Consider the following 11,506-nt stretch of genomic DNA (forward strand, 5'->3'; position numbering starts at 1 on the left):
CGTATGAGGCTCTGTATGGTAGGCGATGTCGGTCTCCAGTGGGTTGGTTTGAGCCGGGCGAGGCTAGATTATTGGGTACAAACTTGGTTTAGGATGCCCTGGATAAGGTGAAGGTGATTCTAGATCGACATCGCATAACCCAGTCCAGACAAAAGAGTTATACGGATCGGAAGGTTCGCGATGTTACATTCATGGTTGGAGAGCGGGTCCTGCTCCGAGTGTCACCCATGAAGGGTGTTATGAGGTTCGGAACTGTATGAAGATGACTTAGGAATGTAGTTATGTCGGTTCCATTAGTTCCTTTGGGTGATTTTGGACTTAGGAGCGTGTCCGAACTGTGAATTTGAGGTCTGTAGCTAATTTAGGCTTGAAATAGCGAAAGTCGAATTTTTGAAAAATTTGACCGGAGGGTTGACTTTTTGATATCGAGGTCAGATTCTGATCCTGGAAGTTGGAGTAGGTCCGTAATGTTAAATATGACTTGTATGCAAAATTTGAGGTCAATCGGATGTGGTTTGATAGGTTTCGGCGTCGTTTGTGAAATTTGGAAGTTTAGAAGTTCTTTAGGCTTGAATCTGGGTGTAATATGTGTTTTGATGTTGTTTTGGGTGATTTAAAGGTTCGACTAAGTTCGCATTGGGTTATATGACTAGTTGGCATATTTGGTTGAGGTCCCGAGACCTCGGGTTGATTTCTGGCAGCTAACATACTTGATTTTGAGTTGATGAAGCAGTTGAAGTGTTGCTGCTACTGGTGTAACCGCACCTACGAAGTGGACACCGCAGGTGCGAGCCCGCAGAAGCGGGGAAAGAACTGCAGAAGCGGCCAAGGATGAGTTGAGCAGAGGTCGCAGGTGCGAAGATTTTTCCGCACATGCGATGGCCGCAGAAGCGGGTAGGTGGGCGCAGGAGCGAGATCGAGCCGCAGGTGCGATGAGTTTCCCGCACCAGTGATAGGCGCAGATGCGGCCCTTTGATCGCAGAAGCGGAGGCAGCGGATAAGTGACTTTTGCAGGAGCGGGAATATTTCCGCAAAAGCGGCCCCGCAGGTGCGGATAAATGGCCGCAGTGCGAAAAGTCTGGGCAGAAGGTTTAATAGCAAGGGTTCGCGATTTTAGTCTTATTTCAACATTTTAGACTCGGACTTAGGCGATTTTGGAGAAGCTTTTCGAGGTGATTATTGAGGTAAGCTTCTTGTACTCGTTTTGGATCATAAAACTTGTTTCCCCACTGATTTCCCCACCTAATTAGTGAGATTTTGAAGTGCAATTTGGGAGTTTAAGGCTTGAGAATTGGAGAGTGGATTTTGGGGATTTGGATGACCAAATGGTGTCGGATTTTGATAACTTTGGTATGGTTAGACTCGTGAGTCAATGGGCTTTCGGATTTTGTGACTTTTGTCGGATTTCAAGACAAGGGCCCGGGGGCCGGTTTGAGCCTATTTCGGATTTTGGCTTATAATTTCCTATTTTTCTTGTGGAATTGATTCTTTTAGCCTATATTAATTGTATTTTACTGCTTGTGGATAGATTCGGGACGTTTGGAGACTGATTTGAAGTGAAAAGGCATTTCAGAGTATAATTTTGCGCGGTTTAAGGTAAGTAACAGTTTTAAATCTGGTCCTGAGGGTATGAAACCCCAGATTTTGGTGTGATGTGATTATTTTGGAGGTGACGCACATGCTAGGTGACGGGCGTATGGGTGTGTACCGTGGGGGATTGTGACTTGGTCCGTCCCGTGAGACTGAAAAGTCGAATAGCTTAGTGTTAATTATATTTTCTCTCTGTCTTCTAGAAATTTGACTGTCATTCGTATTAGAAACCATGCTTAGGCCATATCATATCACTGTTGGGACCCTCAGCGGTCGGGTTCTTGTTGAATTAGCCGCTATTTGCTATCTTGTACTCAGTCACAGTTTTACTTGCGTGTCATATCTCTGTTTCCTCTTGTTTTCTTGTTGATACTTGTTATTATCTCTTTTGGCTGATTTGTATGATTTCTGAAAGCCAGAGAGGGCTGGAGAGGTTAGTGATTGAGATACGGCCTGAGTGCCGAGCTGTGAGCTATGTGAGGATATATGGATTGGGTTGCACGCCGCAACGAGCCTTATGGCTATTTATGGACAGTGGATCGGGTTGCACGCCGCAACGAGCCTTATGGATACTTATATGATTGGGTCGGACTGCACGACGCATCGATATAGTGCTTGGGCTGAAAGGATCCCCTCCGGAGTCTGCACACCCCAAGTAAGCACATGTACCTATTGAGTATGAGTACTGAGGGCTGAGAGCCGAGTGATTGAGTTGTTGTGATGAGTTGAGCGACTGTTGCCCTGAGAGGCTGTACTTGCTTTTCATTTGTCGTTGCACTTAGTTGTTATCTATCATTGTTGTTGGATTTATGAAAGGTTTTATATCCGGATTACCTGAACTTGAACTATGTAAAACCGATTTGACTTAAACTACCGGATTTGAAAGCATGTCTATTCTTTACTGGAATTACTGAAAATGAACTATAACTGTATAGCTCGTCACTACTTCTCAGTTTCTTATTTATTTTTGTTACTTACTGAGTTGGTTGTACTCACGCTACACCCTGCACTTCGTGTGCAGATCCAGGTGTTTCCAGTCATAGCGGGTGTTGATATTTGAGCAGCTGATTCTGGAGACTATCGAGGTAGCTGCACGACGAGCGCATGCCTTGGCTCTCCTTCATTATCTTTATCGCATTTCAGTTCTTGTTCCTTAGACATTGTATTAGACTGCTCCTGGTGTAGATGCTCATGTACTCGATGACACCCCGATTTTTGTGATAGATTGTATTGTGATGTAAGTTTATTTCTATTCCACAAAGGTTTTTCTTATATATTAATTGCTTCCGTCTATAATTTCAAAGTTTTTACTGTGTTAAGATAGTGAGTAGTGGCTTGCCTAGTACCACGATAGGCGCCATCACGATGGTTGGTTTTTGGATCGTGACAGGGTTGCACGCCACAACGGAATTTAATTGAAGGATTATATTGTGGGAATGGGTTGCATGCTGCAACAAATGTACACATATGAAATTATTGTAAAATTAAGGTCAATTTCCATTGTGATTCTTATGATGTATTTCATGTTAGGATGGTTACTGTGGTTTCATAAATTATTTCATTGTATTTTGATCATAATTAATTAACCGTCAATATATTAAAAATTGAATAATATGTACTTCTTGTGTGAGGCATGCATCCTATGTAATACGTTAAGTTGATGCCAAATTTAGTAGAGGTAAATGAAAGAATTTTTAAGTTGTTTCACTGGTGTGTCTTTCAAAGATAAAAGTTATATCTTATTTGGAGATTTACTAAATTAATTGGTGATTATATTTTACTCTAATTGATACTTCACCTTTCTCATTATCTTATTGTCGCGTAATTTGCGTGAAAAATTGTTATTATGTTCTACTTCAATAAATTTCATATTTATCTCGTTATAACTTGATTGAATGTCTTATTTTGTATAAATACAATATTTTACTGGATCTCATATGTTTCTAAACTAAATTAAATTGATATTCTATTTGTACAACCTCTCCACTATTTTATCTTATTTGAATCCTAAATTGGCTTAATAACTCATTTGATGCTTCACTGTATTAAATTTGAAAATTGTATTTAATTGTGTTTAAATTATTCATTGGTCATCTTGGTGAATATTGATACGGGAACTATACCTATGGTAGCATGAGGAATTTATCGTGCAAAAGTGATTCGGAAAGATGTGGGCACAAAATGTCACATGTGTAAGAATTGGAAGTTATGAATCGGGATTTGAGATTTTCGAGGAATGATACCTCGGGCAATTTATGTTGAAACACATGCTTTATAAATGATTTAATTGACTGATTTATCATATGATTCCTTACTTGAACCCATTCATATGTCATGGGTACTCCGACTATGTTGTTGCTTAATTACTTGATTGTTTTCTCGTTGTCTTCCGTGTTCTCATTGCTCTCGTTGTTGATTTGAATTGGAAAGTCTTATGTTATTGGCCTTACAATGATATTCTTTCCTTGTTAGCTTTATGTAGCATTTGGTACAGGTTTACATGTCTGGTAGGTATCTTGACCTGGCCTCGTCACTACTCTACCGAGGTTAGGCTTGATACTTACTGGGTACCGTTGTGGTGTACTCATGCTACTCTTCTGCATATTTTTGTGCAGATTCAGGTAACTCGGAGTTGTTGATATTCCTTTTATTGGATCGGGCATCTATGTGGAGACTCAAGGTACACCTGTTATCGCGTTCGCATGCCTCAGAGTCACCTTCTGATATTTTTATTTCACTGTTGATTCTATTTTGGAACAGTTATATTTAGAGATTTTCTAGCAAACTCTGTAGAGCTTGAGACTTTTACTACCGGTTTTGGAAATTGTAGAATATTTCTATTTCATATTCAATTAAATATTCGGTTGATTTATTATTATTTCAACTGAACTGTTAAAATGGCTGAAATTATTCTAACGTTGGCTTGCCTAGCAAGTGAAATGTTAGGTGCCACCACGGTCCCGAAGGTGAGAATTTTGAGTCGTGACACAAAAGATCCAAATCAAGAGGCATGCCAAGATGAGTGACAAAGTCACTGCCACAAAAAGGACAAAGTCCCAACAAGAACACAAAATGATCAAGCAAATCCGTACGAGTGGGCGATTTAGCGAATATCTTACAATTCTTGATATAACACAAATACAACAATATAAATTAAAGAAAAAATAAATAAAATCTCAAGTTATTTCAAACCATTCCAGCAAGAAAAAAATAGTACAAAGTTTATACACAAACCTTGGTGTTCTACCACAAAACAGTTCAACCACAACTTGAGGACAATCGAATCGTCTACGCCATAGACAAACCAAATCTGTCAACTTCCTCAAACACTTCCTCTTAGATTTTACAAGGGTATATATATACCTTAAATATATAATCAAATATATGTATATGTTCAGTGATTTACCATGTCAAACTAAACATGATATTGGTGAAAATTACCCAAAATATTTGAAACAGAAATTTTGGACAGTATCATTGTCTTGTGTTGTGACTCCGTTTTAAAGATGAAAAAGGACAAACTAGACTGTATGGTCTTCATTATAGTTGTAGATATATGTCTTACCATTTCATAAAATCTTGAATCACCCCAATATCATTTGCGTACAAAGAGTTATGCTAAAATTACTAACAGTAGTACAGGGAGTGTTTTTAAAACTGAAAATCTGGGCAGCACCTACCCTGTACTTTATGATCCCTTTTAGGATAAATACAGGCAAAACTAATTTTGGTTCCTTAATAAGAGTTATAGATCTATGAAATATATTTCCATAAAGTCTTAGATCACTTAAAACGGAGCTCTATACAAAAAGATATGAAGAAAATATTAATAGCTATCTAGTCTAAAAACGGGTTTAGTAACTTACCACAAAAGAGAGGAGCAACTTGAGCTTCACCAAGAACGAGTTTTGCTGGTTGGTTTAGTGGAAATTTATGATGGTTTTCATGAAATTTTTCAGGTAATAAGAAGGTGAGAGGGTAGGGGTTTTCTTTGTCTTGAAAGAATGAAATATGAGAGGAGGTTATGAAAAAGCAAGTCAACAAAAGTAATATCTAAACTTTGGAGAAATATGAAAGATGTGGCTGCCCAACCTACTAAATATCTTTAGATAAATACAAAAGGATGGCATCCCAAAACCTTAGTTATATAATGTATTTAATAACAATTCATCAAAATAATATTAAGTGTTACACATAGCAACACCATGGAACTTCTTTGACAATATTAACACAATCTAAAGTAAGAAATTTTTATGTATTGTCAATTTCACGTTTAGGAAGTGTGAATTAAAATATATCCTCACTATAAAGATACTCAATCAAAAATTCAAATATTAGTAAAAATTTGAGATGTTACAGTGTGGGCATTCTAGGTTAGATAGAATTCAAAATGAAGTTATTCGGGACAAGGTGGGAGTAATCCCTGTGGAGGAAATGATGCGAGAGGCGAGGCTAAAATGGGTTAGGCGTGTTAAAAGGAGAAGCACCGATGCCCCGGTCAGGAGGTGTGAGAGGTTGGCCTTGGGGGGTACGAGGAAGGGTAGAGGAAGGCCAAAGAAGTCTTGAGGAGAGGTGATAAGGCGGGACATAACACAACTTGAGCTAACCGAGGACATGACCCTTGATAGGAGGGTGTGGAGGTCGAAAATTAAGGTAGAACGTTAGTAAGTAGTCGAGCGTTTCCCTTTGTCTTCCTTAGCTCAATATTATTAGTGTTAGTATGGTATCCCTTTTAGCCTTAGTTTTTTATTATCACATATCTTCTACTGTTATTACTTGCCATCATTACTTCCTTAGTTGTTATCACTACATATCTTGTATTGTTATTGCTTGCTATCAGTACTTCTTTCATCTTCTCTTTTGCTATCTTGGATTTAGTTTTCTAAATGTCTTGTATGGTTATTACTTGATATCAATGCTTCTTCCATTTTTTCTTTAGCCGAGGGTCTATCAGAAAGAGTCTCTCTGCCATTCTAGGGTAGGGGTAAGGCTGCATATATTCTACCTTCCTCAGACCCTACTTGTGGAAATACACTGGGTTGTTGTTGTTGTTGTTGTTGTTATTGTTATTGTTATTGTTGTTGTTGTTGTTGTCATTGTATTTGTTTTGTTTTCGTTTGTTATTTCTTTTTATTAGTCGATTTGATTCGATTTTGTTTTTTGGATATCGAATCAAATTAAATACTATAAATATAACTAAGTAAATGAATGTGTTCTTTTTACTTTGAGATGCTTTGAAGCTACGTTAGTTTTGCATTTTCAATATTTCTTAAACATCATTATTAACAATTGAATCAGCCAATGTTTGGATGGATCAAACTAATTTAAGTTTGAATAACCACCATTATGCAAAAGCATGTAATTACCACTATTTTTTACTGACTTATTTCAACTGAGGCTAGCGGTGTTTAAGAAAAATTAAAAAATTAAATCGAACTGGAAATATTAATCAATATCACTTAAAATACCGACATATATTTGGTTTAGTTTGATAATGAAAGTAAAAAAAACTAATCAAACCAGCATATAATTATATTTATTTTTATAGATAACTAAAAATATGTAAAATCTTCCTTAAAATTTAGTCTCGACATATTTGTGATCCCTTTTGGAATATATTTTTGTGTATCTTAATGCTTGATTCTAAGGTGTATATCATGCTTCAAGAAATCATTAAACCGAATAGACCGAACATAATTTTGTTTTAATTTTTTTTTAATGAAAATTAAATCAAATCGAACCAACAAAATCTTGGTATGAGACTAATATAAAGCAGAGAGTACCTATATCAAGATATATCTCTTGGGTCCAAACTGAGCAGGAAATCAAGTACACAGTTATCCTCAACATATATAGAACAATTCCAAAGTAGTCGAGCTTTTGATTGCATGGAGATCTATGAGCAGGTGTCGGGGCAAATGGTGAATAAGATAAAATCTGAGTTTTATTCTGTCTTCCAAGAGAATGATCAGAGGGTTAATGATATCAAGGAGATCAGTGGATTCCCTGTTGGTCAATTTCCTATGCAATATTTGGGGTGCCCTATTTATGCGGGAAGAAAGAAGATAGTATAGTTCAACAACATAGTGGCCAAAGTGGCTAATAGAATTCAAGGATGGTAGGGTAGACTTTTATCATATGGGGGTAAGGGTGTATTAATCAAATAAGTGTTACAAGCTCTACCACTTCCTTGCTATCTGTGGTTCACCCTCCCAAAACTATTCTAAAGCAAATTAAAAAGGTTTTGGCCAACTTTTCTAGGGTAAGGAAGATAATAGGTATAAGAGGCATTGGAAAGCTTGGAAAGAGTTGTGTTTTTCAGTGTATGAAGGAGGAGCAGGCTTCAGATCTCTCGAAGATATTTGTAACACATTCTTTGCCAAACTTTGGTGGAACTTTAGAGCACAAAATACATTGCTGAAATGTTTTTTAGAGGCTAAATATTGTAAATGAGCCCACCCTGTGGCTAAAAAATGGGCCAATGGCCAATCTCACATGTGGAAGAGGATGATGGAGATCAAAAATATTGTTGAACCTTGTATTCTCTGGAAAATTTGTACGAGAATGGTGGCATTTTGTTGGGACAATTTGACTAAGTTGGAGAGTCTAGCCAATATATGTCCAGTTGTTAGAGCATCAAAGAACATTAAGCTTCAGGAGTTCATCTAGGGAGGAGCATGGAATTATGAGAAGCTCCTAGAGGTTCTGCCTATCGGTATAATCAATTCAGTAATTGGAATTCAAATACATGAAGGTAAGGACGATAAACCTATTTTGACTCTAGAAAACTCAGGTTGTTTCACTTGCAAATCTGCGTGGCAGGCAAATAGGAAGAGGAAGGCTGAGACTCTTACTAATAAAACGATTTGGCATAAGAACATTCCATTTAAGATCTGGTTATATGTTTCCTTCTAAGTGTTGTTGCTGTAATAACAATGAGGAGGAAACCACCACACACTTATTTAGTTGTAGTCAAATTGTCATAAGATGCTAGTTAAGCAAGGCTAAAAATGAGGTTCAATATCTACTATTCCAATGTTTACTTTCATTGATATGCTGGGAGTTATGGAAGGATAGATGTGCAGGTAAATTTAAAAATAAGCACATGTCTGGCTGGCATGTTATTCAATAGGTGACTAACAGGCGTACTATGATTCTTAGTACTTAATTTCCTAGTCTCTGACTTCCAAAGCTATGGTTTGATAAATGCAAGAGTATTGAGAGGGCTCAATAAATAATTCTTTCCAGATCAGTAAAGTGGGAGAAACCCGAGAAAGGTTGGATGAAGTTGAATGTCGATGAGTGTAATAAAAGGAATCCTGGGGCAGCAGGAGGGGGTGGTGTCCATAGAGATTACCTTGGTAATCTAGTGATTGCATTTGCTGATTTCTATGGCCCGGGTAGTAATAACATAGATGAAGCTAAGGCAGTCTTGCAAGGGATCAATTTATGTTGTACTAGTGGTCATTTAAAAGTGATAGTGGAATCAGACTCATTGGTGATTGTCAATATGATCAACAAGAAGATAAAACCATCATGGCAAGTCTTTCATCTTGTGGAACAAATATGGGATATAGCAAAAAATTGAGAGTTTACCTTTGTTCATATTTTAAGAGAAGGAAATGTCATTGCTGATCAGCTAGCAAATATGGGTGAGAACACCATGACGCAAGCTATCTTCACAGAAGTTGTTTCTCTTCCCAGTAAGGTTAGAGCTACTTTGAAGTTAGACCAAGAGGGCCTTCCAAATTTCAGATTCAGGCCAATAAGAAACCACTTCACTATCAATGATGCTATTACATAATAGATCAATAGGTGGGGTCATATGTACCTATTTATATTTAGTATCAAACTGTAAGGAAGAGTATTCCATTCCTGGATTGATCTCTTTTGAACATCTCTACACTAGGTTAGTGCATACCAATCTACACTATGTTTATGAGGCAAAGGTTTATGTCCTCCTTTATGTAATTATTATCTTTGGTATATACAGGTGGCAGTCATGCCTAACTCCACCATCAGTATGATGGACCTTTGAGAAAAAAATCACGTTGTGCAATTCAATTGTTGTGATACAGACATTATACCTGCTTTTGATTTCAATTATTTCTGATTCCCCCCTTTTGACCCATTATTGATAATTATAAATAATAATTTAGCTCCGATCCTTGTGGAATAAGCTATAATAAGTGTCACATTCGACAAATTTGATTACTAACATAATTTCATTATTTGATTACAGCCAGAGGCGGATCCAGGATTTAGAGGCTTTGGGTGCCACAAAATTTTGAAAGTAGACATGCTACAATTTATATTGTCTAAATAGGGTATAAAGTTAATCGATTTGGTCTATTTGGGTTTCGGTTCGGGGTATTCGTCTTTGAAGTTAATATAAATAAATCGATCGAGCAAAAATAATACGTAATTATTATGATAACTTGGAAAAGAATCATAAAATTCAATTGGTTATGCATTTTGTATAGGAAAAAAAGTCTCGTTATCAATTTATATTTAGATACTCAAGGCAAAAACTTATATTAATAAATACTCTAAACATTAAAAACGAAGCAAGTTTACAAACATCTTTCAATTTACTATTTTTATGAAAATTAACTCACTCAATATTATATACAATTATCCTACTTTTAGAGCAATCTGACAATAAAATAAACTTTCATCCTTGATTAGAACAGTAACTTATTCAAGGAGTTTTATATTTATTTTGTTTCTGCAAATAGATTTATTGGAATTGTGCTCCTGAAGAAAAAAATTAATTTTTTTATCGTCTATTGATAATCATGGAGGAGTTGAGAAAATGCAACAGTAATAGATTTTTGAAAGAACTTTTTTTTTTATATTTTATGTTTAAATAAAAAAAAAGGAGAAGAAATTTCAAAATAAACTAATAAACAAAGAAAAAGACAATAGGAACTACTACGAAAAGTGTTCTAGACAGGATTCAAATTTGCGCCACTAAGGTGGAATGTTAGTGCACCAGTGGCACCTTCGGTCACTTTGTTAATGAGGGTTCTACTTAAAATATTTGTACCATTTCTTCTTTACATACATGCATGTATACATACTATTACATAGTCTCGGCCTTGCGGGTGGCGTACCATCCCATCCTTTATACATAAATCTACCCCTGATTATAGCTCCTTTATTTATAAAGCTAACGACTATTCCCTTTCATTTGGCTGAATGCACGACCTGACTTTGGACCTAAATTAAAATAGGCGAAAAGTTGATGAGCAAAAGGTGTTTACCCGTAAAATATTACAGTTGCATTTATATGTGGTTTCTAGACAAGTGAACTAATTTAATTCTGAAATAATGCGATAATTGAAGAAATGTACAATACTTAGCCTTAAAATATAGATGGAACATCAGAGATGACAGTTCCGGGAACAAGGTTTTCGAGTATAGCAATGATTAGATCAAAAAGCATAAATGTAAGATTATATTAAGCTTAGTATGGAATGTAGTGTAAGTTTAGCTAGAAAATTCATGTCCTTTATAATGATAACTGGGCTCACTATTTATAGTTGTGTCTAGGGAAGGAGGTCCTAGGATCGTTCCCTCTTTTAATGTCAATTATGAGGGTCATTGATGAAGATGTAACGGTGAATATAAATACCAAATTCTCTGTAACGGGTTGTCGCTCTTAATGCTGCAGAATATTTCTTATTAAATGCTATCGGGCGCAGAACATTTAATACACCTTTATGAACGTTATCCCTTCCGATGACAAGCGGAATGGCTGCGTTCGGTCTTTGGCCATTTCCTTTTAGGGTTCCGCGTGTCTTTTCTTTAGATGACCACGTGTCATATCATATTTTACCCTATACAGATAGTTTATCGGCTTTCTAGTGACATAATTTTGTATTACCGGGAAGTTGGTAGAAATACTCTTTTG

The 11,506-nt window shown here is 36.5% G+C and overlaps 1 long non-coding RNA gene across 1 annotated transcript in view; it reads right to left on the bottom strand.

Annotated features, from left to right (window-relative positions):
• The window catches only part of LOC117277595 (uncharacterized), a 39,741-nt gene extending 30,163 nt beyond the window's left edge, over window positions 1-9,578 (bottom strand). The window contains exon 1 of the long non-coding RNA XR_004507904.1: window positions 9,187-9,578. This is a non-coding gene — a long non-coding RNA (uncharacterized lncRNA). The remainder of the gene's footprint in view (window positions 1-9,186) is intronic.
• Window positions 9,579-11,506: the final 1,928 nt, after the last annotated feature.

Source organism: Nicotiana tomentosiformis, chromosome 8 (genome assembly GCF_000390325.3).
Source record: "Nicotiana tomentosiformis chromosome 8, ASM39032v3, whole genome shotgun sequence".
NCBI classification, from domain to species: Eukaryota; Viridiplantae; Streptophyta; class Magnoliopsida; order Solanales; family Solanaceae; genus Nicotiana; species Nicotiana tomentosiformis.